Genomic DNA, 7,452 nt, shown 5'->3' on the forward strand with positions numbered 1-7,452 from the left:
GAAGTGTGTTCCTGAATCCTGTGTATAGCTGAGGTAATCTGGCTCTCCCAAGGAAGAGTGCAGTGTGTTGCCTTTCTCTAGCCAACACTGGGGTGTTCCCAAAGGCCTACGGGGCTGAAGTTGCTTAGCTGGCCCTGAGGTTCTTGGCTCTACTCAGTGTACTGGTACCGAAACGGTTGCTGAAGCAAGGGCCCTAGGAGTCTTGAAAAGCTTACTACCGTGAAACTAAAGCAGAACAGTGAAGAAGGCCTCATGGCGCTGCTCCACGCCTCCCGTTTGGCAAGGCAAATCAGGGCCTTCCTTCGAGGCTTGGGCTCACGTTGACTTTCACTTTAGGTATAGAGCAGAGCAGGGTGAGCTTCCAACTAGGAACTGGCAGCACAAGGTTTCTTTCAGGAAAACTCATTTTCTTCGCAGAAGCAGGCACTCAGTGACTAAATCCCCGGCAACAACAATGCTTTTCAGGTATCCTCGAGGCCGCATGAACCGAGCTTTCCTATTGGGAAAACAAGCCTTGTGCCATCAGTCTCCAATTTCTAGGTTGACACGCAGCATACACGGAGGACCAGAGCTTCCTGGCTCTAGGCAGTGTTCTGTTACCGAAACGGGTGTTGAAGTAAGGTTCCTTGAAGTCTTGGAAAGCTTCCTACCGTGAAACTAAAGCAGAAGAGCATTGAAGGCCTCAAGGAGCTGCTGCATGCCTCGCGTTTTGTTAGGATATTCAGGGCCTTACATCGAGGCTAGTGCTCCCCTTGACTTTCACTTTAGTTATAGAGCAGAGCAGGGTCAGCTTCCAAGTAGGAACTGGAAGCACAAGGTTTCTTTCGGGGAAACTCATTTTCTTCGCAGAAGCAGGCAGGCAGTGACTAAATCCCCGGCAACAACAATGCTTTTCAGGTATCCTCGAGGCCGCATGAACGGAGCTTTCCTAATGGAAAAACAAGCCTTGTGCCATCAGTCTCCAATTTCTAGGTTGACACGCAGCATACACGGAGGACCAGAGCTTCCTGGCTCTAGGCAGTGTTCTGTTACCGAAACGGGTGTTGAAGTAAGGTTCCTTGGAGTCTTGGAAAGCTTCCTACCGTGAAACTAAAGCAGAAGAGCATTGAAGGCCTCAAGGAGCTGCTGCATGCCTCGCGTTTTATAAGGATATTCAGGGCCTTACATCGAGGCTAGTGCTCCCCTTGACTTTCACTTTAGTTATAGAGCAGAGCAGGGTCAGCTTCCAAGTAGGAACTGGAAGCACAAGGTTTCTTTTGGGAAAACTCATTTTCTTCGCAGAAGCAGGCAGGCAGTGACTAAATCCCCGGCAACAACAATGCTTTTCAGGTATCCTCGAGGCCGCATGAACGGAGCTTTCCTAATGGGAAAACAAGCCTTGTGCCATCAGTCTCCAATTTCTAGGTTGACACGCAGCATACACGGAGGACCAGAGCTTCCTGGCTCTAGGCAGTGTTCTGTTACCGAAACGGGTGCTGAAGCAAGCTTCCTAGGAGTCTTGGGAAGCTTACTACCGTGAAACTAAAGCAGAACCGCGATGAAGGCCTCATGGAGCTGCTGCATGCCTCCCGATTTGCCAGGATAATCAGGGCCTTACTTGGAGGTTAGTGCTCACGTTGACGTTCACTTTTGCTATAGAAGAGAGCAGGGTGAGCTTCCAACTAGGAACTGGAAGCGCAAGGTTTCTTTCGAGAAAACTCAGTTTCTTCTCTGAGCCATGCCGGCAGTAACTAAAAGCACGGTAACAACAGTGCTTTTCAGGTAGCTTCGAGACTGCATGAGTGGAGCTTTCAAAATGGGAAAACAAGATTTGTGTCTCAGTCTCACATTTCCAGATTGACACGCAGCATAAGGACATGTTGATGCTAACAAGTCAAAAGAGATTCAGGACACCCACTGGGGCTTTCCCTGATTCAACTTTTTTCTACGACTGCTTCTCTGCGTGCAGCAAAGCGCCTAAACTAAGGATGCGCCAGGGAGACTTAGGTGCCTGTGCTTTTTCCAAAGACCTGCAGTGTTCCACCAAGAACAGTGCTGAAATTCTACTTGGAATGCAAGCCGACCACCTCCTTGAGGATGCCTGACTCTAAGTGTAAAAGGTGAAAAGGGATTAGAAGCAGAGTATTTTTCTCAATAGAGTTCCGCTAGGAGAATGAGGTTACATCCATTGCATGGAGGACCTTCTAGAAGTGTGTTCCTGAATCCTGTGTATAGCTGAGGTAATCTGGCTCTCCCAAGGAAGAGTGCAGTGTGTTGCCTTTCTCTAGCCAACACTGGGGTGTTCCCAAAGGCCTACGGGGCTGAAGTTGCTTAGCTGGCCCTGAGGTTCTTGGCTCTACTCAGTGTACTGGTACCGAAACGGTTGCTGAAGCAAGGGCCCTAGGAGTCTTGAAAAGCTTACTACCGTGAAACTAAAGCAGAACAGTGAAGAAGGCCTCATGGCGCTGCTCCACGCCTCCCGTTTGGCAAGGCAAATCAGGGCCTTCCTTCGAGGCTTGGGCTCACGTTGACTTTCACTTTAGGTATAGAGCAGAGCAGGGTGAGCTTCCAACTAGGAACTGGCAGCACAAGGTTTCTTTCAGGAAAACTCATTTTCTTCGCAGAAGCAGGCAGGCAGTGACTAAATCCCCGGCAACAACAATGCTTTTCAGGTATCCTCGAGGCCGCATGAACGGAGCTTTCCTATTGGGAAAACAAGCCTTGTGCCATCAGTCTCCAATTTCTAGGTTGACACGCAGCATACACGGAGGACCAGAGCTTCCTGGCTCTAGGCAGTGTTCTGTTACCGAAACGGGTGTTGAAGTAAGGTTCCTTGGAGTCTTGGAAAGCTTCCTACCGTGAAACTAAAGCAGAAGAGCATTGAAGGCCTCAAGGAGCTGCTGCATGCCTCGCGTTTTGTTAGGATATTCAGGGCCTTACATCGAGGCTAGTGCTCCCCTTGACTTTCACTTTAGTTATAGAGCAGAGCAGGGTCAGCTTCCAAGTAGGAACTGGAAGCACAAGGTTTCTTTCGGGGAAACTCATTTTCTTCGCAGAAGCAGGCAGGCAGTGACTAAATACCCGGCAACAACAATGCTTTTCAGGTATCCTCGAGGCCGCATGAACGGAGCTTTCCTAATGGGAAAACAAGCCTTGTGCCATCAGTCTCCAATTTCTAGGTTGACACGCAGCATACACGGAGGACCAGAGCTTCCTGGCTCTAGGCAGTGTTCTGTTACCGAAACGGGTGTTGAAGTAAGGTTCCTTGGAGTCTTGGAAAGCTTCCTACCGTGAAACTAAAGCAGAAGAGCATTGAAGGCCTCAAGGAGCTGCTGCATGCCTCGCGTTTTATAAGGATATTCAGGGCCTTACATCGAGGCTAGTGCTCCCCTTGACTTTCACTTTAGTTATAGAGCAGAGCAGGGTCAGCTTCCAAGTAGGAACTGGAAGCACAAGGTTTCTTTTGGGAAAACTCATTTTCTTCGCAGAAGCAGGCAGGCAGTGACTAAATCCCCGGCAACAACAATGCTTTTCAGGTATCCTCGAGGCCGCATGAACGGAGCTTTCCTAATGGGAAAACAAGCCTTGTGCCATCAGTCTCCAATTTCTAGGTTGACACGCAGCATACACGGAGGACCAGAGCTTCCTGGCTCTAGGCAGTGTTCTGTTACCGAAACGGGTGCTGAAGCAAGCTTCCTAGGAGTCTTGGGAAGCTTACTACCGTGAAACTAAAGCAGAACCGCGATGAAGGCCTCATGGAGCTGCTGCATGCCTCCCGATTTGCCAGGATAATCAGGGCCTTACTTGGAGGTTAGTGCTCACGTTGACGTTCACTTTTGCTATAGAAGAGAGCAGGGTGAGCTTCCAACTAGGAACTGGAAGCGCAAGGTTTCTTTCGAGAAAACTCAGTTTCTTCTCTGAGCCATGCCGGCAGTAACTAAAAGCACGGTAACAACAGTGCTTTTCAGGTAGCTTCGAGACTGCATGAGTGGAGCTTTCAAAATGGGAAAACAAGATTTGTGTCTCAGTCTCACATTTCCAGATTGACACGCAGCATAAGGACATGTTGATGCTAACAAGTCAAAAGAGATTCAGGACACCCACTGGGGCTTTCCCTGATTCAACTTTTTTCTACGACTGCTTCTCTGCGTGCAGCAAAGCGCCTAAACTAAGGATGCGCCAGGGAGACTTAGGTGCCTGTGCTTCTTCCAAAGACCTGCAGTGTTCCACCAAGAACAGTGCTGAAATTCTACTTGGAATGCAAGCCGACCACCTCCTTGAGGATGCCTGACTCTAAGTGTAAAAGGTGAAAAGGGATTAGAAGCAGAGTATTTTTCTCAATAGAGTTCCGCTAGGAGAATGAGGTTACATCCATTGCATGGAGGACCTTCTAGAAGTGTGTTCCTGAATCCTGTGTATAGCTGAGGTAATCTGGCTCTCCCAAGGAAGAGTGCAGTGTGTTGCCTTTCTCTAGCCAACACTGGGGTGTTCCCAAAGGCCTACGGGGCTGAAGTTGCTTAGCTGGCCCTGAGGTTCTTGGCTCTACTCAGTGTACTGGTACCGAAACGGTTGCTGAAGCAAGGGCCCTAGGAGTCTTGAAAAGCTTACTACCGTGAAACTAAAGCAGAACAGTGAAGAAGGCCTCATGGCGCTGCTCCACGCCTCCCGTTTGGCAAGGCAAATCAGGGCCTTCCTTCGAGGCTTGGGCTCACGTTGACTTTCACTTTAGGTATAGAGCAGAGCAGGGTGAGCTTCCAACTAGGAACTGGCAGCACAAGGTTTCTTTCAGGAAAACTCATTTTCTTCGCAGAAGCAGGCACTCAGTGACTAAATCCCCGGCAACAACAATGCTTTTCAGGTATCCTCGAGGCCGCATGAACGGAGCTTTCCTACTGGGAAAACAAGCCTTGTGCCATCAGTCTCCAATTTCTAGGTTGACACGCAGCGTACACGGAGGACCAGAGCTTCCTGGCTCTAGGCAGTGTTCTGTTACCGAAACGGGTGCTGAAGCAAGGTTCCTAGGAGTCTTGGGAAGCTTACTACCGTGAAACTAAAGGAGAACAGCGTTGAAGGCCTCAAGGAGCTGCTGCTGCATGCCTCGCGTTTTATAAGGATATTCAGGGCCTTACATCGAGGCTAGTGCTCCCCTTGACTTTCACTTTAGTTATAGAGCAGAGCAGGGTGAGCTTCCAACTAGGAACTGGAAGCACAAGGTTTCTTTTGGGAAAACTCATTTTCTTCGCAGAAGCAGGCAGGCAGTGACTAAATCCCCGGCAACAACAATGCTTTTCAGGTATCCTCGAGGCCGCATGAACGGAGCTTTCCTAATGGGAAAACAAGCCTTGTGCCATCAGTCTCCAATTTCTAGGTTGACACGTGGCATACACGGAGGACCAGAGCTTCCTGGCTCTAGGCAGTGTTCTGTTACCGAAACGGGTGTTGAAGCAAGCTTCCTAGGAGTCTTGGGAAGCTTACTACCGTGAAACTAAAGCAGAACTGCGATGAAGGCCTCATGGAGCTGCTGCATGCCTCCCGATTTGCCAGGATAATCAGGGCCTTACTTGGAGGTTAGTGCTCACGTTGACGTTCACTTTTGCTATAGAGGAGAGCAGGGTGAGCTTCCAACTAGGAACTGGAAGCGCAAGGTTTCTTTCCAGAAAACTCAGTTTCTTCTCTGAGCCATGCCGGCAGTAACTAAAAGCACGGTAACAACAGTGCTTTTCAGGTAGCTTCGAGACTGCATGAGTGGAGCTTTCAAAATGGGAAAACAAGATTTGTGTCTCAGTCTCACATTTCCAGATTGACACGCAGCATAAGGACATGTTGATGCTAACAAGTCAAAAGAGATTCAGGACACCCACTGGGGCTTTCCCTGATTCAACTTTTTTCTACGACTGCTTCTCTGCGTGCAGCAAAGCGCCTAAACTAAGGATGCGCCAGGGAGACTTAGGTGCCTCTGCTTCTTCCAAAGACCTGCAGTGTTCCACCAAGAACAGTGCTGAAATTCTACTTGGAATGCAAGCCGACCACCTCCTTGAGGATGCCTGACTCTAAGTGTAAAAGGTGAAAAGGGATTAGAAGCAGAGTATTTTTCTCAATAGAGTTCCGCTAGGAGAATGAGGTTACATCCATTGCATGGAGGACCTTCTAGAAGTGTGTTCCTGAATCCTGTGTATAGCTGAGGTAATCTGGCTCTCCCAAGGAAGAGTGCAGTGTGTTGCCTTTCTCTAGCCAACACTGGGGTGTTCCCAAAGGCCTACGGGGCTGAAGTTGCTTAGCTGGCCCTGAGGTTCTTGGCTCTACTCAGTGTACTGGTACCGAAACGGTTGCTGAAGCAAGGGCCCTAGGAGTCTTGAAAAGCTTACTACCGTGAAACTAAAGCAGAACAGTGAAGAAGGCCTCATGGCGCTGCTCCACGCCTCCCGTTTGGCAAGGCAAATCAGGGCCTTCCTTCGAGGCTTGGGCTCACGTTGACTTTCACTTTAGGTATAGAGCAGAGCAGGGTGAGCTTCCAACTAGGAACTGGCAGCACAAGGTTTCTTCCCGGAGAAGTCAATATCTTCTCAGAACCATGCCGGCAGTGACAAAAACCCTGGCCAACAACAGTGCTTTTCAGCTTTATTCGAGGCCGCATGAACGGAGCTTTCTTAATGGGCAAACAAGCCTTGTGACGTCAGTCTCCAGTTTGTAAGTTGATAGGCAGCATACACGCAGGACCAAAGCTTCCTGGCTCTAGGCAGTTTTCTGATACCCAAACGGGTGCTTAAGTAAGGTCTCTAGGAGTCTTGGCAGGCTTACTACCGTTAAACTAAAGCAGAACAGCGTTGAAGGCCTCATGGAGCTGCTGCATGCCTCCCGTATTGTAAGGATATTCAGGGCATTACCTCGAGGCTAGTGCTCCCCTTGACTTTCATTTAGTTATAGAGCAGAGCAGGGTGAGCTTCCAACTAGGAACTGGAAGCATAAGGTTTCTTTCAGGAAAACTCATTTTCTTCACAGAAGCAGGCAGGCAGTGACTAAATCCCCGGCAACAACAATGCTTTTCAGGTATCCTCGAGGCCGCATGAACGGAGCTTTCCTAATGGGAAAACAAGCCTTGTGCCATCAGTCTCCAATTTCTAGGTTGACACGCAGCATACACGGAGGACCAGAGCTTCCTGGCTCTAGGCAGTGTTCTGTTACCGAAACGGGTGTTGAAGCAAGCTTCCTAGGAGTCTTGGGAAGCTTACTACCGTGAAACTAAAGCAGAACCGCGATGAAGGCCTCATGGAGCTGCTGCATGCCTCCCGATTTGCCAGGATAATCAGGGCCTTACTTGGAGGTTAGTGCTCACGTTGACGTTCAATTTTGCTATAGAGGAGAGCAGGGTGAGTTTCCAACTAGGAACTGGAAGCACAAGGTTTCTTTCGAGAAAACTCAGTTTCTTCTCTGAGCCATGCCGGCAGTAACTAAAAGCACGGTAACAACAGTGCT

This window comes from Balaenoptera ricei, chromosome 18 (genome assembly GCF_028023285.1).
Source record: "Balaenoptera ricei isolate mBalRic1 chromosome 18, mBalRic1.hap2, whole genome shotgun sequence".
NCBI classification, from domain to species: domain Eukaryota; kingdom Metazoa; phylum Chordata; class Mammalia; order Artiodactyla; family Balaenopteridae; genus Balaenoptera; species Balaenoptera ricei.